Genomic DNA, 24,408 nt, shown 5'->3' on the forward strand with positions numbered 1-24,408 from the left:
TCCCTTAATATTATTATTATTATTATTATTTTTTGCGGTACGCGGGCTTCTCACTGTTGTGGCCTCTCCCGTTGAGGAGCACAGGCTCCGGACGCGCAGGCTTAGCGGCCATGGCTCACGGGCCTAGCCGCTCCGCGGCATGTGGGATCTTCCCGGACCGGGGCATGAACCTGTGTCCCCTGCATTGGCAGGCGGACTCTCAACCACTGCACCACCAGGGAAGGCCCCCTTAATATTATTTGAAGTTCTGCTGTTTTGTCAAATCCAAAAGTCAGGGCCAGACATTTAGAGAATTTTTCTACCATCATTTTACTACTTCAGTAAAATGGGATTTGTTACTATATCTGCAAATTTTATTTCAAAGATAGAAAGTAAATGCAAAAGAGATAGCACGTTAAATGAATAAAATGAGCTTTAGGACTACAGTTGCCTGTCATAATGCCTGCCTGACCCAAGTGGGCACTCAAATAAATGCCAGATTGAATAAGTGAATTTTTCAATCTAAGAATCAAGGTTGTAATTTTTTTCTCTTTTTTTCCCCAGTCTGTCTGATTTACAGCACTGATGACTTCTAATGACTTGTCAAGGGGAAAAACACTCCCACTCCCATGATCTGCTCTGCTTTTGTCGCAGACATATTTCCCAATTGTTGACAAGACTGAGCGCTTGCTCTTGTTTACTTTCCTCTCCCATGATGTTTGAAGCCTCCACATAAGAAATGAGAAATAGTGTCACTTGAATAGGGGTTTCTGACGGGTCAGGCTGTGCTAAGCACTTTATTTGCTTGATCCCGTCTAACTTAGTAGACCTTTCATTCTTAAATACTCTCCTGAACTCAAAGTTTAAAAAGGGAGGGGACTGTGCTTTGATAAATAGTGTCTCTCTTTGAATGAAAAGAAAGAAGAAAACTGGACTTTTCTTAAGTAATTTGTTTGAATGCCCCAGTGTGTCCAGCACAACCACAATTGTATGTATGTGTAATAGCACATTTTCAAAGCCATTTATTTTTGGATTATGGCTTGACTTCATGGCATAGCAAACTGATTATGAAAAGATAATTTTATATAAAGGTGATTAAGCTCTTGAGTCAGCTCTAAATGGTAAAGATAATTAGTTTCTCTCATATTTGATATTGAATGAGTGAATGAAGCATCTATTTCTTGAGAACATTATTATGTGATATATATCATACCAGTGTTTGTGTAGGATATAAAAAATGCCTAAGTCAAGTTTATGCTCTCAAGTAGTTGATAATTTAGTGAAATAAGACAGGTATCTGAATATCTTATAGTTTAAAAGGAGCACTTTGCATTAGTTTAAGTACGTAATGTGCTTAGAACATGCTGGGCACATGGTAAGCACTATGTGTACTAGTTACTATTCTTATGTGTTAAACCTTGTGATAATCAATGAACAGAATTGTGGCCTCCCTCCCTCCTCAATCCCTTTCCTCCAGTTCTCCATCTCAGAGGCACTGTTTCTTGCCTATCCTTCCATAGATATCCTGTGCTTTACACACGTACATGTGTTTCTGTTCTTTTCTTTACCCAAATGGGAACAGTACCCTGCTGCGCATCGCCCATTTATTCAGTTACTATGTACTGGAGATTTTTCCATTTTTAATATGGAAGTGCTACCTTGTTCTTTTTATCTGCTACATGGCTTTCCATTGTGTGGATGAACCATAATTTACTTAATTTGTCTTCTATTGAAGCCTTTCCAGGTTATTTACAGGCATTTTTTTTTCAAACACAAATAGCAATGTAGTGAATAGCTTTACACACAGTATTCTTATATATGAAGTATACCTGTAAGATAAATACCTCTTACTGGAATGAATCAAAGAGCATGTATGTACATTTAGAATTTGATTACCATATTCTTAAGCAAACAACAGATGCAATTTGGCAAGTTTCAGAGATCTTAGGGCCATTGGATTGGAAAACCCAGAAAACAGTGTGCGTTCATTGGGATTCTTGTCTTTAGTCTTTTTCACTCTAGGATAGACTCCGTTGAGTGGCTCAGTTTGAAGCACTATGCTTATGGAAAAATTTACCCAGCTGGCCCCCCAGTGCCGTCTTCCCAGGGAGTGCCCAAGATATAAAGCAGTAATAAAATCAGAGTATACTTTTCTTCTGGTACCTTCCACAGAGACAGGACGAGATCAGGGTGTTTTTTCAGTGTTATGGCTTCTTGTCTTCTGGGTGTCCCGAAATGTTGAAACACAATTCTAAAACATTTTTTGCTCTTTTAAGTTAAGGGCAACTCAGTAGAGCAACTCTGGAAAACCCAGGCAGAATTCACAATTTCCTATGATCCCAAACAGTTTCCAGTCTCCCATGGACATATACCAGCCTGTCAAAAACATGTCCTTTGACGAGCAAATTAGAAATGCAAAAAAGACTTTGCAGATATTTCTTGTAAAGAGAGGGCTGCATCAGGGGAAGATAAAGTTGTTTTCCCGCTTGTGAATTTTCATATCCTTTCCATGCCCAGATCTGATGGTGGTTACAAGACCAATCACAGCGGCAAGTGTCAATGACTAATGCAGTTATTGAGAGGGGTCTTTAATTTCCTGGAGGCAAACACCATCACCCGCCACGTCCACATCACAGACAAGAAGATGCCAGGGCTACTGGGGAGTCAGTGATGGAAGAAATTACAAAACTGATGCAATTACTGAGAAAATGATGAAATGTCTCACAAAGAAAGGCTTCAATTTCCTTCAATTTCAGGTTTTGTGATATGCATCAGTGTGGCTGTGTCTCTAGTATTTTTCTCAGCTCCCTGCGTCTTCTTACCCTCATGGTGGGAGAACATTTTGTAACAGGAAGATCATCCTCACCCTTTCTCCTCCCACCCTGGCTCTTTCATTTCTTCCAATGTTTTTTGCTATGATGATTTCTTTTATTAATTAGCAGCCAAGAGTAAATGTTTTCACAGTGGAATCTAGGTTAGGTTTATGGAGAACTAGATCTTTTTCTGTTTTTTTTTTTTTTTTTTTTTTTTCCAGTTCTAACTGATGGTGGGATTTAGGGCAAATCACTTGAATTCTCTGATTCACTTTCTTGTACCTGTGGCTGAAATTAAGAATCTTCTCTTCATAGAACATAGGCTCTTGGCTCAGGACCAGGTCCAGAGTTGGCCTGTTTAGGGCCTTGGGTGGGAGCCAGGAGAGCATGGAAACTGATAAGGAGTATGTAGTCCAGAAGTAGAAGTCAAGGGTTAGTGACGACAGAGAAGGCAGAGAAAGCAGACATGTATTTTCCCATCATTCTTTCTAATAACTCTTCCTTTCTTACTGTTCTTTTAAGTAAAAGGGCTGAGATAGAAAATGAGAGATTACAATTAAGTATGTATACTTAAATGCACAGCCTTAAACACCTCAATTATCTTTTTTACATTCAGCTGAGTTTGATATCATTCTTGATAGCATCTCGCCTCTGACGACAATGGCGATTTGTTTTCGAGTATAGTACAATATTTAAATACTTTCCAGCTTGTTAGACTATCAGGGGAGGCTCTAAAACAGGGATAATAAATAATAACAACAACAACAACTCCTACCTTTACCAGTTTCCAAAGCATTTTCTCATGTATCTTGTCTTGTTGTCACAACTAACTCCATTTTCTTGAGGAATTTGTACCTTTTGCTACATCCTAAAACCCACAATAGAATGGAAAACAGATTTTAAAATTTAATTAAAAAAAAAAAAAACCAGTGTTCTCAATCTCGGAATCCACCTGGGGAACATGAAACCCCTAATACTGGGTCCCAAACCCAGAGGTTCTGATTTAATTGGCCTCTGTGTCAATCCCAAGGGCGTTGGGTTTTCACAGCTCCAGGTAACAGTAAAGTGCCATGTGGTTGAGGACCACGTGGCTTAAACAAATAGGCTATACGTGAAACGGTTAACGTCTTTATGTCTCTACCTGTATACAGGAGACCAGAGCTCTCCCTTCCGTGCCACCAGTTATTTCAGGGGCTCCCCACGGCCCCAGAAGAACTTCATTTGGGCTCCCAAACAGGTCTATGAGTGGCAGCCACCGCCTTGCCTTCGCCAGGGTTCTCTCTGGCTCTCATCTCCAGCCCACGAGGCCGCTTGGAGCGCCCCCTGCTGCCGCTGACGGGCGCTGAGCGTCTGTCGGCGGGAAGAAAGGCCTCCTCCAGGTCCTGTTTCCGAGGCTGGTTCTCACGGTTTTCAACAGTTCCCCAGCGGCTAGGACTCGCCCCCTAACCTAGTGGTCAAAGATGCTGACTTCCCGGCTTGACTGGGAGCATCGACCTACCTCTCTCCTCCCGTCCACCTCCTCTCTCAGTTTCGCCTCACCCCAACGCCTTTCTTCTGCCAGCTGGGGGCGGGTTGGAGGGGCGGGGCTGCGGAGGAACGCATGGGCTGATGACGCACAGGATTCTGGGGGTTGAGTGTGTGGAGGGGGGTGACGTGTCTCCACCAGTAGCGACTAGCTAAAAGTGCTCAGTTTTAGGAATTCCATCTGTGTTAAAGCAATAGAAATGTGGTATAGAGACGTTTAGAAATAGAAGCCCAGCAGTGGGCTCTGAGGTCCCGCGGATGTGTCGCTTCCTTCAACAGTGTTTGGACTGAACCGACCCGGTGACGCCCCTTGCTCCAGGTCCCAACCACCCTCTAAACTTTTTTCCAGTTGCAACCTTCAGAATCAGCCCTCAGCTATCCTCGGCCACCGGGATTGGCCAACACCATTTTTTGAGCTTAACTCTTTATTACTGATCAACCATGAGCGCCCATATTCTTCAGAATTATTCCGCGGAGGTAGAGGCTGTCGTCAACCGCCTGGTCAACATGCATCTGCGTGCCTCCTACACCTACCTCTCTCTGGGCTTCTATTTCCACCTCCACCATGTGGCTCTGGAGGGCGTGGGACACCTTTTCCAGGAATTGGCTGAGGAGAAGCGCGAGGTGTCAAGCCTCTCTTGAAAATACAAAACTAGTGCGGCTGCCGCAAGCCCTTCCAAGATGTGCAGAAGCCATCTCAAGATGAATGGGGTAAAACCCAGGACGCTATGGAAGCCACCATACTCATGGTCTGCCCGCGCAGACTTCCACCTCTGTGACTTCCTGGAGAGCCGCCTCCTAGATGGGCAAGTGAAACTCATCAAGAAGATGGCAGCCACCTGACCAGCCTCTGCAGGGTGGCTGGTCACCAGGCGGGGCTAGGCGAGTATCTCTTCCGAAGGCTCACCCTCAAGCACCACTAGGAGCCTCCGAAGCCCAGCGGCCTTTGAGGAGTCCCTCTGGTGTCAGGTGTCTGGTGTCTGAAGCCCCTCTCTGCAACCACTAGACAGCTTTTTAAACACCCTGCAGCCCTCTCCCAAACCTTCGACCAAATGGAAACAATAAAGCTTTTTGCGGGGGTGGGGGGGTGGGGGAGGTGGGGGGGAGGGGAAGAAGCCCACGTGAAGGTCGTTTACCAGATAATACTTAAAGTGAAATGATTAGCTACGTGACCTCAGGCAAGTCCTTTACTTCTACTTCTCAGAACCCATTTCCTGCCTTGTAAAATGAGGAGATGTGAAACAAAAGCAGGAAAATTGGGACTCAAAAGCAGACTGCTCTGGATTTGATTCTTCTCTTCTGGTTTAAATTCAAGGAATTAGGGAGTCTTTGCATCAAGGCAAGGACAGTACACTGGCAGACATCCATGGTGACATCTTACATGGTGTGAAGTGTGTGGTTAAGAAGGTGGCTCTGGAGACAGCAATTACCATCAGGGTAACCTTAGGTAAGTTCATTAATCTCCCTGTGCCTCAGTTTCCTCATCAGTAAAATGGGATAGTAACTACCTTTATTAAAGGACACAAATATTAACTATTAATAGTAACGATTGGGAAAGAAAATCAGAGGGTGAATAAAAAGATTTTTTCCCAACAGCATCCCATTCTCTAAAATGGTACTCCAGCATCACCCAGGTGCTCGTTACAAATTATTGGACCCCACCCCAAACCTACTCAATCAGAAACTATGAGGGGCAAGGCCCAGGAATCTGTTTTGGAATCTTTCTGGAATCTCTAGGGAATTCTTATGCATGCTAAAGTTTGAGCAGCACCGTTCTAGAATCTTCCTCCCCAAAGTGTGGTCCAAACCCCAGAATCATCAGCATCTCCTGGGAATTTGTTAGACATTCAGAATCTTGGGCCTCACTCTGGATGTGCTAAATTGTAATCTGTGTTTTAACAAGATCCCCAGGTATTTCTATGTACGTTAAATCTTGAGAAGCACTGCCCTAGAACTGCATCTTTAATTTAGTAGCCTCTAGCCATGTGTGGCTATTAAAATTAAAACTAAATTAATTAAAATGAAATAACATTAGAAATTCAGTTCTTCAGTCACACTAGCCGTATTTCAAGAGCTCAAGAGTCACATGTGGCTAGTGGTTACAGTATTGGACACTGCAGATTACAGAACATTTCTACCATCTCAGAAGGTTCTATTGGACAGTACAGCTCTAGAATAATTATTACTATAATTATTTTTTTGTGACCACAGAGCATCTAGATGAAGCAGATTACCTGGGACAAGGTTGATAGACTCTAATGTTTAAATGAGCCAAGCAGGCGAAGTAAGTGAATGAAGTAGACCAGTTATAAGAGAATCAAAAGCACAAGGGCAATGGTAAGTGGCCAGTGATACCCCATGTCCATGCTGGGACGACAACTGGGAGTGCTGGTGACTGTGGTAATCTGAGAAAAGCATGTTTAGATACAGCCAATGTTACCATGGAGGAGGCTAAGCCCAGGCTAGGATAGATTGTTCTATTTTTGTTTAAGAAGCTAGACATCTGGATTTTTATGTGATTCTTAAATTTTGATTACTAAGTCAAAATTTAAAAAATGCTGTGCTAGCCAAGGAAACATTCATGAAAGCCTCGTTTGGCCTTGATGTTGTGACCTTGAAATCAAGCTGTCCAGTTCTGCCTTGCAAGGTCAGTTGTTTGCCTTGTGTATGTCCTCCTTTCTTGCCTCTGTTTCTTCTTTCTTCTCTTCTTTTGATCTTTTCTTTGCTTTCCCTTCCCTTTTTTCTTTTCTCTCTCCTCCTTTAATTTTTCTTTCATTCAGTAAGCATTTATTGAATGCTGTCTTTGTGCCAGGCATGGTGCTAGAGACTCAGGATACAAAGATGAATCAACATTGCCAGTCCACTCAAAGAGCCCACAGTTTCGTGGGAGACTCAGCTAAGAGCATAGATAATGAGAGTGCAATTTGAGGAGTGTTGTAGTAGAGGTATGTCCAAAGCCTTATGGAGTGGTAAATAATGGAGTAAGCCAACTTTGAGGGGGAGGGATCAGAGAGGTCTTCACACATGTGGGATATCTGAGCTGAGTGTTGAAGGATGTGCAGGAGTTTTCCAGGTTGAAGGGCTGGGATAGAAGTGGGAGAGGGTATTTTTAGTGGAAGAAACAGCTTGGAGGCTTGACAGTACTTTGTGTGTTTAGCAAGAAAATTTCTGGGTGGCTGATGTGTAAAGTATTATATATAAAGTGATTTACTAGACCTCCTTGTTCTTAAAAGTTTGTCTGCTAGCCACTCTCTGCCACTATTTGAGCCACTTCCTCCTACCCCCCAGGCTCCTTTCACCCCAGCCTTGTACCCCTGAATCTACAACCTGCTTCTAGAACCTCACCCTCCACCTTTCCCCTCCCCTGCTGTCTTTCTACTCCCTTCTCCCTCCTGCCAACATCTTTCTCCATCCACTTAAAATTCAGAGTGCCCTTTACATATTCAAAACCATCTGGTGCTCAACCAACCAGAGGGAGAATAAAGATGCTGAGATTGTTAATCCATTTAAATGTCAATGACTCTGAGGTTTTATTTGGATCCTGATTAAACAAAGTGTTAGAAACCTAAGACATTTTTTTTGAAGTATAGTTGATTTACGATGTTGAGTTAATTTCTGCTGTATAGAAAATTGACTCAATTATACGCATATATATATATGTTCTTTTTTATATTCTTTTCCATTATGGCTTATCTCAGGATATTGAATATAGTTCTCTGTGCTGTACAGTAGGACCTTGTTGCTTATCCAACCTGAGACAATTTATGAGATGATTGGAAATTTGAACACTAATTAGATATTAATGATTGACATTTTTAGGTGTAATAATGGTATTGTGGTCATGTTAAAATGAAAGTCTTAATCTTTAGAGATGCATCGGATATTTATAGATGAATTGATATGAAGTCTGGGATTTGCTTCAAAATTACATAGGAGTGAGGGGAATTGAGGTACAGATGAAACAAGATTGGCTATGAATTGGTTATTGTTGAACCTGGTTGATAGGTACATAAGGGTTCATTATATTAGACTCTCTAATTCTCTGTATGCTTGCATATATATAATATTCAAAATACTCCATGCTATTTGTTGAATTGTGTCTTTCAAAAAGATATGCTGAAGTCCTAACTCCTGGTACCTCTGAATGTGACCTTATTTGGAAATACGGTCTTTTCAAATGTAATCAAGTTAAGATGAGGTTATTAGGGTGGGCCCTAATCCAGTATGACTGGTGTTTTTATAAGAAGGGGGAAATTTAAACAGTCAACTAATATTTGACAAGGGAGCCAAGAATACTCAACAGAAAAAGGATAGTCTTATCTATTGAAATAAATCGTGTTGGGAAAACTAGCTAACCACATGCAGAATACAGTTGGACCTGTATTTTATACTGCTTAAACGATTAATTTAAAATGGATTAAAGACTAAAACATAAGACCTGAAACCATAAAACTCCTAGGAGAAAACATAGGTGGTAAGCTCCTTGACATTGGTCTTGGCAATAATTTTTTGAATATGACACCAAAAGAACAAGCAACAAAAGCAAATATTAGTAAGTGGAACAACGACAAACTTAAAAGCTTACACACAGCAAAAGAAACAATCAACAAGATTAAAAAGCAACCTATGGAGTGGGTGAAAAATATTTGTAAATAATATACCTGATAAGGGGTTAATATCTAAAATATATAAAAAATTCATACAACTCAATAGCAAAAAACCAAATAATCCCATTAGAAAATGGTCAGATGATCAGAATAGACATTTTTCCAAAGAAGACATAAAGATGGCCAACCCTTACACCTCTTAGAATGAGTATCATCAAAAAACAAACAAAACCCCGAGATAACAAGTGTTGGTGAAGATGCAGAGAAAAGGGAACGCTTGTGCACTGTAAATGGAATGCAAATTTGTGCAGCCACTATGGAAAACAGTATGGGGTTCCTCAAAAAATTAAAAATAGAACTGCCATATAATCTAGCAATCTCACTTCTGGGTATATATCCAAAGGAAACGAAAACAGGATCTTGAAGAGATATCTGCACTCCCATGTTCATTACCTCTTTATTCATAATAGCCAAGATGTGGAAACAATCTAAGTGTCTGTCAACAGATGAATGGATAAAGTAGATGTGGTACTTATACACAGTGGAATACTATTCAGCCACGAAAAAGAAGGAAATCCTGTCATTTGTGTCAACATGGATGCATCTTGAGGGCATTATGCTAAGCGAAATAAATCAGACAGAGGAAGACAAATGCTGTATGGTATCACTTTTATATGGAACCCCCAAAAGCCAAAAATCATAGAACAGAGAATAGAATAGTGGTTTACCAGGATCGGGGAAATAGGGAAATGTTGGTCAAAGGGTACAAACTTCCAGCTATATGACAAATAAGTTCTGAGGACCCAAGGTATAGCGTGGTGATTATAGTTAATAATACTGTATTATATACTTGAAAGTATACAAAAGTAGATCTCAAATGTTCTCACCACAGAAAAGAAATGGCTAGTATGTGAGGCAATGGAGGTATCAATATTAGCTAATGGTGTGGTGGTAATCATTTTGCAGCATATAAGTGTATCAAATCAACATGTTGTACACCTTAAACTTTCATAGTGTTATATGTCAGTTATATATCACTGAAGGTGGAATAAAACAGGAAGGGGGGAATTTGGACGGAGACACACAGGGGAAGTTCCATGTGACTGGCGGAGGCAGAGACTAGAGTGGTTAGATGCCAAGAAACCCAAGGATTGATGGCTACCGCTAGACGAGTAAGAGGCGAGGAAGGATTCTCCTCTTGAGTCTTCACAGGGAGCATGATCCTAACAAGACCTTGATTTCTGGCCTCTGGAACTGTGGGGCAATAAATGTTTGTTGGTCAAGTTACCCAGTTTGTGGTTCTTTGTTTTAGCAGCCCTAGGAAACTAATGCACTCCATAATAAAAAGTTAAAATAGTAACTACATAACTTAAACTCTTCTTTTCTTCTTTGCTTCCTCTTCTGCCACATCATAATCTAAACATCTTCAGATAGGTCCATCTTGGACATGATATTCTGTTACTTTGAATAAGGACAATGACAGAGAACTGAAAATCTAAATAAGAGGGAGAGGTTGAGGTAGAAGTAAGGAAGGTGGGATTAGAAGAAAACTAGACAAATGCATAAACCACCACACAAAACTACACAGCCCCACAAGACCCCTAGAATTTCCTGAATAAGCCAAGGTCCTCTGGGTCTCTGTTAGTTCCTTCCTGGGGTCACAGACTTGGCTTTTGGTCTTGGATCTGCCATTTTCTAACTCAGAGACATTGGGCAAGCCATTCAATACAAAAGATTTATTTTCTCCTCAGTAAAGTGAGGGGGTTGGGTTACACCAGGAAGCCTTCCTTGCTTGCCCTACATTGGCTCAGGTGCTCCTACATCATCTGAACCAATCTGTGCCTACTGTAGGGTGCATCACCTGCTTGTTATTGGTTACTGTCTATCGCTACTACAAGACTGTGAACTTCTTGAAACAGGACCTGTCTTGTTCACCACTGGATCCCCTCACTGAGTCCCTGACCTCATGCACAGTAGACCAACAAAAGTAGCTTGGTACAACGACACTGTATTTGTGATAATCTTATACAAATCTCTGATAAAAATTCTCTTTCAGAGAGCTAGAGAAAAAGCCATTTGTTTGCATGTAACTCTTTAACTCTTTACTCTGAGTTCTGCTAGGGACTGATCTTCTATTTTCTATTTGGCAGTCAGTCTCTGAGAGCCTCCCTCCCCACCGGGGCTTCCACCTCACTGAGCTCTGACATTGCTTGTGCATTTGGTACAATGCCCAAAACTGTGCTGAGGACAACTAAAGTGCTTGCCCAGGGTAGATTTTTTTTTTTTTTTAAATTTTTGGTTATGCTGGGTGTTGCTACATGCAGGCTTTCTCTAGTTGCGGCGAGCAGGGGCTACTCTTCATTGCAGTGCGCGGGCTTTTCATTGCGGTGGCTTCTCTTGTTGCAGAGCACAGGCTCTAGGCACGCAGGCTCAGTAGTTGTGGTACACGGGCTTAGTTGCTCCGCGGCATGTTGGATCTTCCCGGACCAGGGATCGAACCCGCGTCCCCTGCCTTGGCAGGCAGATTCTTAACCACTGCGCCACCAGGGTAGATATCTTTTGGGTTGAAATTTTGTGCTTTTCAATGATGAGAGTTAAGCCTTACAACTAGTTTCAGAGAGGAAACAAGAAAGTGACACAGTACTGTAGGTGTTTAACAAGGGCTTGGAAAGAAGGACGTTTGTTTGCTTAAGGGAAGACATCAGAACTGCAGATATGCACGTATTGTTGAAGCCCTGAAGAAAAATGAGTCAGGGAGAGCACTTCTAACACAGGCAGGTTGGTTTCTGCAATGAGTATCAAATGAGATCTTTCTTTAGGAGTGGTTTCATTTCAGGATAAAGGGGAATTTCACAGTGCACAGTTACTGTGTGACAAATGCGTAATCTGGTTTCTAGCAATTTTGGCAGAGTGGTAGATACGTCAAGACTTTGGCATTTTGGTGAACTAGTTTTACAAAAAGTGTGGCTATTTCTTTATAAGGTGATTTCTAAGATCTTTTCTATTCTAAATTTCTGTGCGTCTCTGAGTAGAATTTTTTTCTATTCTATTTTCAAAATTATCCAAAGTAAGTTCTATCTAAGCTAAAAATTGATGGCAGGTATGACAAGAAAGTGTTAAGACTTTTCTTCCATCAATATATTCACATGGTTCCCTTAAAAAAAGTTCTTAAAATCTGCAAGCTTGTGTCACCATTCCTCAGATGGCCACAAGATGGCAGCCTTGGGCTAGTAGTAGGAGAAGGGTTCCCCCCACCCCCCCAAAAAAGCACTTGTTAGTTGCTGTGATGTTGCAAAAAGAATCCAGATCTGGTTGTTTCTTTGCCTCTGCACCTCTACAGTGTGGTCGGCTGGTATCCTTGTCCACCACAGACATTTCATGAATAAAACCTAGAAGAAATCTTAAGCAATCCAGCAATTCTGAAAGTTGCTCAGGCCAGTAGGCTGATGTCAATGCTGTGTGAAAGAGAAACACTTTGTTCACAAAGGGAATGTGTGTGTGTGTGTGTGTGTGCGTGCGCGCGCGCACACGCCAAGGATCACTGGTTATCTGAAACTTTGTGGTCATAGGTAGGATTGATGCAGAAGCTTAGAGATACATTTTAGCATGTTAGGAAATAGGGTGTAGGGAGGAGTAATACTGAAAATATAATTAAATATCACCAAATGATGTTAATAATGAATTAAGTGTCACTGTATGGTAACCTTCAACAGGATAGGGACAGGTTGTTTTGTTGACCACTGAATCCCTTGAATATAAAAAAGTTGCCACACTTTGACCTTCTCCACCCAATTCTGGTCTTATTTGAACTGTTTCCTCCACAATGACACTTTTGGAGAATGGACCCAGAAGGACCTCTTACTGGACTACATTCCCCCTCCTCCCCATTTCCAGACTCTTTTCTGCCTCTATCTTGACTATTTTCAGTACAGATACACTTCCTATCCCAAGGATCTGTACCAGTGTTTTATTTACAGAGTGTGGTCCTTAGACACCCCTGCATCTCAATCATTTAAAAAAGTGTAGATTCCTGGGCTCACCTCATATTTATTGAATCTGAATCTCCAACATTGAGGTGCAGGGATTGTGTTTTTACTGATCTGTCATAGGTGATTCTTCTAATGTTTGAGAATCTCTGACATAAAAAGAACCCCTCACTGCCCTGGATTTTGGTGGGTCAAGGAAGATACTTCCTCAAATAGCCTGTAAAGTAAGGAAAGAGAGAAGATGATGATGATTGATTATGATGATGGTCTATACCATAATAGACCCACATGTATCTCAGAATCAGTCAGTCAAGGCCAGCTACCCCCAATATCTCCCAGGAGAGATGCTGGATCATCATATTGCCAATAAAACCAGAAAGTAACATGATTAATTACTGCAGTCATTCAGGCTGAATTTAGTTTTGCAAAAAAAGTTCTTTTAAATGGTGGAACACAGGGCAAGGAGGATACTAGGGGAGGGGTGGATAAATCTTATAATCTGATAGAGTTACCCCAAAGGTAGATGTTAAGACGATAACCCTTAGCTTGAAATTCATTAGCCTCTATCCTTTGAAATTGTTGTCTTTTCACCATGACACTCAACTGTTTTCAGTAGGGATTCCCCTAAGGGTCAATTTCAGCAGCAGTTTTAGGGACCAGTAGCTGATTCACTAGAAAGCCAGAAATTGGGCAGCAAGTACAACTAGTAAACAAATGTATGGTAAAACATAGAAACTGTAATAGTAATCAAAGAAAAACAGATCAAATAAAAATGAGGAGTGTGCCTACCTGTTAAATTAGCAAAATAAAAGTTGCAAGTGAAAATATTCAATGTATATAAGGGTTTTGTGATTCCAGCTCGCTTATGCATTATTGGTGGCACTATACATTGGCACAGCTCTTTAGCAATGCAGTTTAGGAATATGTATTTAGAGACACAAAAATGTTCATATTCTTTGCCTCAATATTCTCATTCTTGGAGATGTAGATCCTAAAGAAATAACATAAAACATGGAAAAAAGCTTATATCTCAGAGATGTACATCACATCATTACTTAACATTATTGTTTAGCAAAAACAAAAAAGAAAGCAGCCTCAGTGTGCAACAATTGCTTCGTTAAATTTGATGTAGTTACTGTTTAGTTTGTTAGAGAGACATTAAAAATCATGATTATGAAGACAAGAGCAAAAACCTTATGAAATAATTTTAATGAAAAATATAAAATATACTATATATGATTGTTAAAAAAAGAGGCAACAGGCCACAAATTGAGTCACCTGTGCTAAGCCTACATCATCAAACTGAAACTTAATACCTAACCTAGTTGCAGATTCAATCTCTCCCCAGAATGTAGTTTTAACTAGTCAGTTCGGAATTCTCTGGTCAGCAAGAATGAGGTAATCTGCCACATAACCCTTTTCTATCCCCCAAAGGAAGATGAGGTCATCTACTCTCTTCTCATCCCTTCCCCCTTTGCCTATAAAAACCTTCCATTTTGTACAGCTCCTCAGAGCTCCTTTCTACTTGCTAGATGAGGTGCTGCCCAGTTCATGAATTGTGCAATAAAGCCAATTAAATCTTGAAAATCTACTCAGTTGAATTTTGTTTTTTAATACTGTATTATTTCCTGTGTATCTGTCTGTGTTTGAAATAGTCAGTGATTTAATTTTAAATGCAACTATGTATTAAACTATATACACATAGAACAGGAAAGAAATAGATAAAGTGATAAAGTTGGTGTGTTAAGGTGCTCAGTTATGAATAATTATTTTTATTTTCTGTTTTCCAAGTTTTATGTAAGGCAGGGTCCTGGCTATCTCCATTTCCCCCTTCAGACCCACTCTCTGTCCTGTTTTCAGCTGCAGAGACTGATCAGTGGCGTTTGGCCAATGGGGAGGCCCAGTCAGAGAGTAGAGGGAGGGAGAAGAGTGAGCAGGTCCAGCCCTCTCCCTGCAGGATCACTGTGCACGACTCCTCTGGAGCAGCCCTCTCCTCAGAACTCTCTTCTGGGTTCCGATGGCCACTCCGCCTCCTTATAAAAGGCACAACGTGAGAACTGTGAGTTTCAGTTTTACTTGGGGACTTACTGAGGACTACAGCTTGGGGGACAACCTCTCAGAGAGCTCTGAGGAACTGCTCTGAAGAGGTAAGGGGAGAGGCCAGTATATATGTGATTTTGGCTAAGGAGTAGGTACAACTCAGCACACATCTCAGTAGAAGGTTGCTGCTAGTCATGGGGAACAGATATCTCAGTTAATTATTTTTGTGCTTTTCTAAGTATGGGAAGATGCAAGAATCCGGGTTCATAAAATTTTTTCCTGAAATATAACTATCTAAGGGCCTGTTTTGCCTGTTTTCCCAAAGCACAGAGTGCTTCATCCTGTCCTGAGTCCTGAATTCCTTTCAGGGTGTCCTTGTAGGTCAGTGTCTGCAGTGGCTACTGACTTAATCCTTGTAGAACGGGATGGCAAGGGACATTCTTTATTTGCACCACTTTGCTGTCCCTTGTGGGTTTTCTGTACCCTCTCCATACCTTTGAAAATAGTCTTTTTTACTAAACCCATATAGAATTGCCATAAATTGAGTGTGCCTTCTGTTTCTTGCTGAGATACTTACCGATACTCTATTAAGCATGCCCTTTTATTTTCTGTATTTCTGAGGCTTTGACATCTAGGGCCTTACTAACCCTGGAGAGACTGTCCCTCCCAGGCTAGCCAATTCCTGGAGACAGTAAGCATCTCACCTGCAGGCAGGCCTCTCAACTGCAGTTCATGCAAATGAACCAACCCTCAGCCCACACCCCTACCACCTCAGGGCCACTATTCCCAGGTCTTCATCACTCCAGGGCCAGATACCAGGCAACTAGGAACAACCCTTATACACCCAGGAGCCTGCTGAAATCATTCAAACTAGCCAATCCTAAACCTATTTACCCTGCCTCACCAGCTCCTTCTCACAGAGATCAAAGTAGAGAATAGCCCACATTTCCCCCTTGCTTCCTCTACTCTGGACAGACCCAGAGCTTCCCAGCATTGCCCCACCCCCATCCCCAATGGCTTGGTATGACTCCTCCCTTTGATAACTGTTGCCAACTAAAAATCGTCACTTGCCATCTGCCTTTCCAAGGATTAGGTCATAAGCCACTGCAGTTGCTGAGCTTCAACATACCCTGAAAGGAGTTCAGGAATGAGGCACTCTGTGCTCTGGGAAAAACTGGCAGAACAGGCATTCAGGTAGTTAGATATTTTCAGATTTTATAAGCCCAATTTCTTGCATCTTCTCATATCTAGAAAAGCACTAAAATCATTAATGGAGACATTTGCTCCTCATAACTAGCAGCAACCTTCTGCTTAGATGTATGCTTGACTACACGTATCTCCCTTCACTAAACTCATATATAATATTGATCTTCCCCTTGCCCTCTTTGGAGCCGTACCTCAGAGCTCTCTGAGAGGCTGTCTCCCAGGCCAGAGTCCTCATTTGGCCCCCAATAAAACAATTCATAACTCTCACCTTGTGCATTTCTTTTCAGTCAACACTGCAAATAACAAATTATCTTTTCAGTGGTAATCTCCGGATCTGTTGTCCTCACCATACCTGAATAATAAAACCTACATTTTAGAACAGATATAAACATTTTGATACTTTTATCATTTTTTTCAATAATACCCACCAGAACCTGTGACATTGCAGAAGAGTCATTAACTGGGAAATGTTATAGCTATGTGGTGGGCTTTAGCAGAAAAGATGTGTTAAAAAAAAAGAGGCCCCTTGGGCTTCCCTGATGGCGCAGTGGTTGAGAGTCCGCCTGCCGATGCAGGGGACACGGGTTCGTGCCCCGGTCTGGGAAGATCCCACGTGCCGCGGAGCAGCTGGGCCCATGAGCCATGGCCGCTGAGCCTGCGTGTCCGGAGCCTGTGCTCCGCAACGGGAGAGGCCATAACAGTGAAAGGCCCGTGTACCGCAAAAAAAAAAAAAAAAAGTCTCCAAATGAAGTCATTTGTCCTTGAAACAGCAAGACTTAATTGCAGTTTCAACTCCTCCCAGAAATGTGTGCTTTTGAACAGTCAATCTGAAATTTCCTCATCAGCCCTACTGAGGTAACCTGTGTGACAAAGACTCCTACCGTTCCCTTCCCCCCAAAGAAGTCAGCCTGGACTGAAACAATCTTTTCTTTTGCTATTACCTTTTTGTCCCACCCCATTCTGCCTGTAAAAACCTTCCATTTTTGTACAACGTCTCAAAGCCTTTCTATTTACTAGATGGGATGCTGCCTGATTCAAGAATTGTTGAAGAAAGCCACTTAGATCTTCAAATTTACACAGTGGATTTTTTTTTTTTTTTTTTTGGCGGTCCGCGGGCCTCTCATTGCTGCGGCCCCTCCCGTTGCGGAGCACAGCCTTCAGACGCGCAGGCTCAGTGGCCATGGCTCACGGGCCCAGCCGCTCCGCGGCACGTGGGATCTTCGCGGACCGGGGCACGAACCCGTGTCCCCTGCACTGGAAGGCGGACCCTCAACCACTGCGCCACCAGGGAAGCCCGAATTTTGGGTTTTGACAGATGAAAACCTCTCCTTATTTCCTCAATAGCCAAATAGTCCCCTCAATGAGAATGCTATAGTAATAGTAACAGATAATAAAAAAGAGCAACTAAAAAGTTGAAATATGAAGATATAGCCTAGTCAGTGGCAGGTTGGGTGTTTTATAGAGACAATCTTGAGAAAAATGGTTAGAGGTTTATTTTTTTAACGAAGCTTAGAAAGCACTGGGGATAAAAAGAAAGAATAATTTAGAAAGATGTACTACTCGAAGGTGGTGCTGATGTATTAATACATGTTAGAAACGAGTGGCCGGGAAGCATCAATCTGCCTGAGCTGTGGTCATTTTTCAAGCCTGGATGAACGAGAAGCAAAATCAAATTGTCACAAGTAGATTTGAACGATATATTGGCAAATTTTCATGGCCAAAGCAAGACCAGGAAAAGCAATAGATAAGAGTGTCTCTGAACCTCTTTGCCATCATTTAAGAAATAAATTTGTTTCTACAGTGAATCCACCCTCAAGTCAGTCTTGCAAAGTAGTTGGGACTGTGCCATGATATTAATGTAGGTACTGAAAAAAATTCCTCAAGTCATCCATCTTACCCCTGAAAGTTTCTACAAGTAGAAACAGGAGCTGAGAGTGGGTCTGGTGGACCTCTCATCACTCCCTTGCCTTACAAATAACCATGGTCATTCTGCAGGGAAGGTTCAGACCTGCATTCTTTGTAACTCCAGACTTTGTTGTCCTTTTTATGAGCCAGAGGCAGTGAGCACTGTCCCCAGAGAGCACTGAGTTAGCAGAGACTGTGGTCACAGAAATTACTCTTGGAGCATCTTGAATTGTTAATAAAAATTCCAGGAAGCCCAGTAATTACTGGGTACAATATGGAGCTAAGCAGAGGAGAGGGGAAACAGAAGGGGGAAGGGAAGGGAAAATTTCCAAGAATTGACTGATTTGAGATGTCAGAAGATAAATGAGTACTTTTACTTCTAGCCCTTCCTTTCCCCTGGAAATGGAATAGATTAGCAGAGTGGAGGCTTCCCCTTTCTTTCTAGGGTATTTGTGTAGACTATACCTTTTTTTTAAAATTTATTTTTCAGCTTTATTGAGGTTAGACTATGTTTTTAGAACTGTTTGATTTCTTGAAGCCAGTTCCTGTTACTTGCACAAAGGGCTGATCACTTTCTCTCAATTGTACATGAAAATGGATAACTGGGATTAAGATCCCTCCTTTAGAAAATGTCATATATACAAGATTTTCTTCGAAGCACTTTTTTCTTTGGTAAAATCAAAAGATTGGAAACAACTTTAATGGTCATCAATAAGGATTTGGCACAGATATAAAAAACAAACTTATGGTTACCAGAGGGGAAAGGGCAGGGGAGAGGGATAAACTGGGAGACTGGGATTGACATATAACACTACTATATAGAAAATAGAAAACGAAAAAGGACCTACTGTATAGCACAGGGAACACTACTCAATACTCTATAATGACCTATATAGAAAAAGAATCTAAAGAAGAGTGGATATATGTATATGTATAACTGATTCACTTTGCTGTGAAGGTTCTGGGTCATTCTGATGTATTGAGAGGAAATGATCTTAGAAAGCATTCACTCCCACTTTTGTCTCATGCATATATTACTGATGTCCTTTCTTGATATCTTTATGTTAATGGAAATTGTAAGATATCATAGATACGTATAAACTGGAAAGAACGAGTAAAATGTTAACCAGCCTCTTAACAATGTCCCAAATAATTGTATCTTAACAATTATAACTTGGAAAAACTTTTTTTTTATTATACTGGGTAGAGTCCTGTAGAACAGGGATTGGTGAACTACAGCCTGTGGGCCAAATCCAGCCTTCTGCCTGCTTGTGTAAATAAAGTTTTGTTGGAACTTGGCCACACTCATTTGTTTATGGCTTCTTTCATGTTACAAAGGCAAAGTTGAGTAGTTGCAACAGAAACCACATGACCTGCAAAGCCTGAAATATCTACTAGCTGACCTTTCATAGAAAATGTTTGCTGATCTCTGTAGTAGAGGTGTGTACCAAAAAGTGTGGCATTTCTGTGCTCCAACATCCTAATACATGTTATTTCAAAACACTGACAGTCTTTCTCCACTGATGTATGTATCTTAATATCTGGAAGATAAATACTTTTTGGATGGACACTGTGTATACTTATCTTATGTGGTGTCAGGTGAAATATGTCTAAAAGTCCCTTGCTGGACAAATAACTCTGAGAATCTTGTCTCAAATGAATATGTTTGGGAGGGAAACATATCCCCCAGAAGTGTTTGGGAATAAATGTGATATGAAAGAACAAAGGGCTCTCAGATCCCTGGAATGGGACCTGGGATTGATGAACTGACCAGGCGGGGGCTGTGCCCTACCTCAGTACCTCAGTGAGAATCTTACCAATCCCTGACTCTTCTCCTTCCCTGACCTCAGGCAGCAGAAAGCTTCAAGAGCATGAAGCCCATGGGCCATGTTCTCTGTCACTGGAGTCTTCGGAATGGCCTAGAGATACCAATGGAGACCTGGCCTTGCTCACTCATGCCTCCCCTGGCAGCCCAGTACCAGGCAAAGCAACTAAGGTAAATCTAAGTCCATCCCATCCACTCTTTTAGGCCTCAGAATCCAGTCCATGAAAGAGTGTCCCCAGACCTAGGACTAATGAGTAGAAGTGGGAGAGAGTGGGAAGGAAAAACAAATAACTAAATTCCTGTGACATCCAGTTTACTAGCTTGGGTGAGCTTGTCTGATTACCTTCATGTAGGTTGGGAAGAAAAGTAGTCATTAAAACAAGAGCTGAAAGTTCTAAGTTTTCTCCATCAGTGCTTCAGACAGAAAAAAGTCATCTGTTTTGTCTGAAAATTCCAGTGTCAGAGGTTCTGTCACTCTAACCCCTGCAGGAGCTAAGAGTTAGGTATCATCGTTAGTTGTTTGCATTCTAGCATTTAGAGAGAGCCTAAGACCATGTTCTTGGGGACATGGGCACACTGGGGAGCAGTTCCTCCAAAGGTGGGCATGGGGGGCTTGTGAAGGCATAACAGCCAATGTGAAGGATTACTTATGAAAGAAGTGTTATCTTAAAACAAGTGTGACATGAGAGGTGATGTTGATTTAGACTGGGTGGTGGTGGTAGATTTGGAACAAAGTGGATTCTGAGAATATTTAGGGGTAAACTCAGTGGCACTTGGGTTGGATAGGAAATGAGGTGAGGAATAGCAAGTATCAGGATGATTCCAAGTGGGTGTGGGCAGGAGATGCTACAAACTGGAAGAACATGGAGAAGGACTTGGATTTGGAAGGGAGGGATGGTTATGAGTTCAGTATTTGCCTTCAGATCAACTGATTACAATTTACAAAAATTTCCCTTCGGTCCATCTACACTGAAAATCTTTTTGAACCCTGATTGGGAAGTTGCAGGATTAATCCTGTATTAATAGAAATGGGTAGAGAAATATTTGGTGGGGCAGGAGACTTTGGCATCACATTTATAACCTCCTCTGCCTTCTAAGGGTAGCTCTTTGATTGCTGGGCACACTGATGCCAATGCACAGGGACACGGCTGAATTACTCTGTATTCTAAAAGAATGAAAAAGCTGGGGTCTTGAGGGAAAATCCTCAAGGTCATGCACCATGTGCAGCTGGGTTGGAAAAGGCAGGCTCCAGGGGATGCACAGGAGAGCGAAGGGGCTGGGGGACTTGGATGAAGAGAAATGTTGAGGTTGTGTCCTCTGAGGAGTGCACTGCAGAACCTCTTCCATATCTCCTCTCTAAAGTCTTTGGTGGATGTTCCTTTGCTCCCCATGGAGAGAGCTGACATTCAGGTTACACGGCGGCCAGGGTGAAAGTGAACCACTCTCAGGGAGATGGGCATGGGGGGTGACCAGAGAGATGGAGGTCTGTATGCACTTACCTCCTGGTTCAATCTGCCCTTTCAGTGCTAGAAGACAAGGGAACAGAAGAAAAATAAAAAGAACGCAAGGAAAAAATAAGGAAAGGGAAGGCAATGGAAAGGGAAGGAGAATAGGATATTGTATATTAAATTAACTCATGCTAAGGGCAAAGGTTAGTGACTTTCAAAAGGAGGATAGCAAGTTGGCTTCCTCCCCCGCCCATTTTTTGGGGGTATTCTAGGGATTGAGTGTGGATTTGTGTGCTGATTCAGGTATTTATTCATTCCTTCGTTAAAGATTTATCGAGTACCTTTTCTGTGTGAGGCAGGGGTACAAAGATAAGAGACATGGTCCCTTTTTATGTTTGCAGGAAATTTACTATTTAGCGGGAAGAGAGACAAACAGGCAGAAATAGATCAATGTGAGCCTTGCTATAATAAGTAGCAAGAATAAAAGAATAAAAATGGGGCTTCTGGGTCAACCCTGGAAATTGCAGGAATGTTTCACTCAGAAGGTGGAAGAAAGAACATGAATTTTCCCAGCAGGTGATAGTGGGGTGAAGAGGGAAGCTATATCTGATATTTGGAAGAAAATAAATTGACTGGGGCTGATTTAAGCAGAATACTTACTGGAAGGATATTAAATAGTTCACAGAATTGCCAGGAGGGCTAAAGCCACTTTTGGAAAATGGGACAGGAGTAAGTTAGGCTAGGCAAAGCCCAAGATCAAGGCAGAATGACGCCACAGAGCAAGTTGGGTATAAACACTACTGTCGCCGCTGCTGAACAACTGTAAACCCCAATTGCAGCCCTGGTGCTGCTGCCCTTAGCAATCCCTGCAGCTGCTACTATGGCCTCTGCTCACCACCAGGGTGGATCCTTACCCTCCCTGCTTCTTTGCATTAATCTCTCTGATTGAAAGTTGCGGGTGGGCACAGCTGATTGGTTGGGCCTAGGTCGCATGCTGCCTCCCTAGTGGCAAGGGAGTCTGGGAAGCTAATAAGTGGCTTTTTTCAGCTTCTGTGATGGAGATGGGGGAAGGGGGAGCAAAGATGAATTAGAGTCTTACATGTAGATTCAAAAAGAGAGCCAGTCCTCTAACTAGGAAGGGAATTCAAATGATAGGCAGTCGTCTTCTCCAAAGGAAGGGAGAAAGTGTTAAGGCAAAAGAAGGATTACGTATAGGTAATTGTATGTGAACATGTAACAAGGTTCAAAGGCATGAGCCATCATACAGTGCTGGGAGGCCTTCTAATAAAAGGAGATGGGAGAGAAGAAAGGGAAGGCTGGGAAGGTAGACAGGGGACTTGTTTTGAAGGCCTTTTGACTTTCCTGTTAGAAGAGTGTGGAAGATACATTTGGTTGCCCACTCAGTACCCATCCATCTTTTTTCCTTAACAGTGGAATTCTAATTTTAACTTAGGTAGCAATACACTCAGCTAAAAACACTTACTTCACTAGAATTCCTTGTAGCTAGTGGTAGCCATGTTACACAGTGCATGTAAATGACATATAAACTGAGGGGTATTGTCTCTCCCCTTTCTAGATGAATACTGATGTGAGGTCTGGAGATTTGGCAACCATCTTAGGACAATGAGACAACAAGCAGGGGATGAGGCCTATGCATTAAAAATGGCAAGCAGAAAGCTGGAAAAAGCCCTGTTCCCTGTTCCATCTGAGAATTGCCTATTCCCAGATTTCTTGAGACAAACCCCTTATGTATTTAAGTCACTAGAGTTAGATTTTTCTGTTAATTACTGCTGAATGTGATCCTGACTGAAAGAGGGAAGGAAATCGGGTAGGAAACTAGTACAGTCATTTATAAGTGGCTTGAATGGGGGCAGAAGAGGAGGGGATTGGGCAGAGAGGAGGGACTGAAGATGTGAATGTGGTGAATGTGTATGCTCAGTCAAGTCTCAAATGGGATGGGGGCTGTGTGGATGGAATCTACTTCAGGTACCACAGAAAGCTATCCATAGCCTTAAGGTGTTAGGGAGCTCCATAAGAACACCTGGAAAGCATGGAGTGGGAGGGAGATTGTGAAAGTGGGCGAAGGGAGCAGAAAGGGGATGTGCAGGGTCTCAAAGACTAACCTCATGATTTCCTTTTATTACCAAAAAAATACTGGATCAATATACACATTTTAGAAAACTCAGTTAAGCAAAAAACTATCTGTTAAGAAAATTAAAACCCCCAAATCCCACCACCCAGAGATAATAATTACTGCTAACATTTTGGTTATTTCTTTCCAGCCCCCATTCACTCTCTCTTTTTTTCTGCCATTGTTGCCACATAAACGGTTATATAACTGAATTGTTTAACAAAAATGTGATCATAATATATACTGTTTTCCAACCTGTTCGACTTTTTGCATTTAGCAATGTATTGGGAAAGTCTTCCCATGTCATTAATATCATTTTAGTGGCTACATGCAGTGTTCCATCATGTGGATCTACCTATCATACTTTAGAAGTTGAACTTTTAAAAGTTTTTATTATCTCCCATTTCACACCACTTTTGGATGTGGTGGGGGAACCGTTGAAGGTGATTCTGGGATGGAAGGAGAGGTAGCATTAGCCTTGCCATCAGTTTTAGTGAGATGATATCTTGTTCTGGCTGTGATAGCCTGAAAATTCCCGGCAATATTTATCTTCATTTTATTTTTATTTTGTGAACAAGGAACAAGATTCTAAAACCGTTAGTTACTATTTAGTATAAAGGGAATAAAGGCTATTCCAACTAGCGTAAACAGCGTATGTTTACAGCACTGACATTTACTGGCTTTTCTTTGAGACATTTAACTTCTCTGCAGTCGGGCCATTTAGCGGGCAGATAGGGGAAATACAGCCGGAAGAGTACCGATTATCGTATGACAGCATCTGTTGGAAGTGGGTAAAAAAGCTTCTTCCTTTTCCGCAGCGAGCAGGGTTCGAACCTGCGCGGGGAGACCCCATTGGATTTCAAGTCCAACGCCTTAACCACTCGGCCATCGCTGCTACAGAGAGAACGGCAAGGCGGAAATCCTTTAGTGTTAAAACAACTGGG

At 41.9% G+C, this 24,408-nt stretch overlaps 1 pseudogene across 1 annotated transcript; it reads left to right on the top strand.

The window, feature by feature from the left end:
• Nucleotides 1-4,757: 4,757 nt before the first annotated feature.
• LOC309971054 (ferritin light chain-like) lies at nt 4,758-5,239 on the top strand (annotated as a pseudogene). The gene has a single exon. The product of its transcript is annotated as a ferritin light chain-like (transcript).
• Nucleotides 5,240-24,408: the final 19,169 nt, after the last annotated feature.

This window comes from Leucopleurus acutus (assembly GCF_964270905.1).
Source record: "Leucopleurus acutus genome assembly, chromosome: 14".
NCBI lineage: Eukaryota > Metazoa > Chordata > Mammalia > Artiodactyla > Delphinidae > Leucopleurus > Leucopleurus acutus.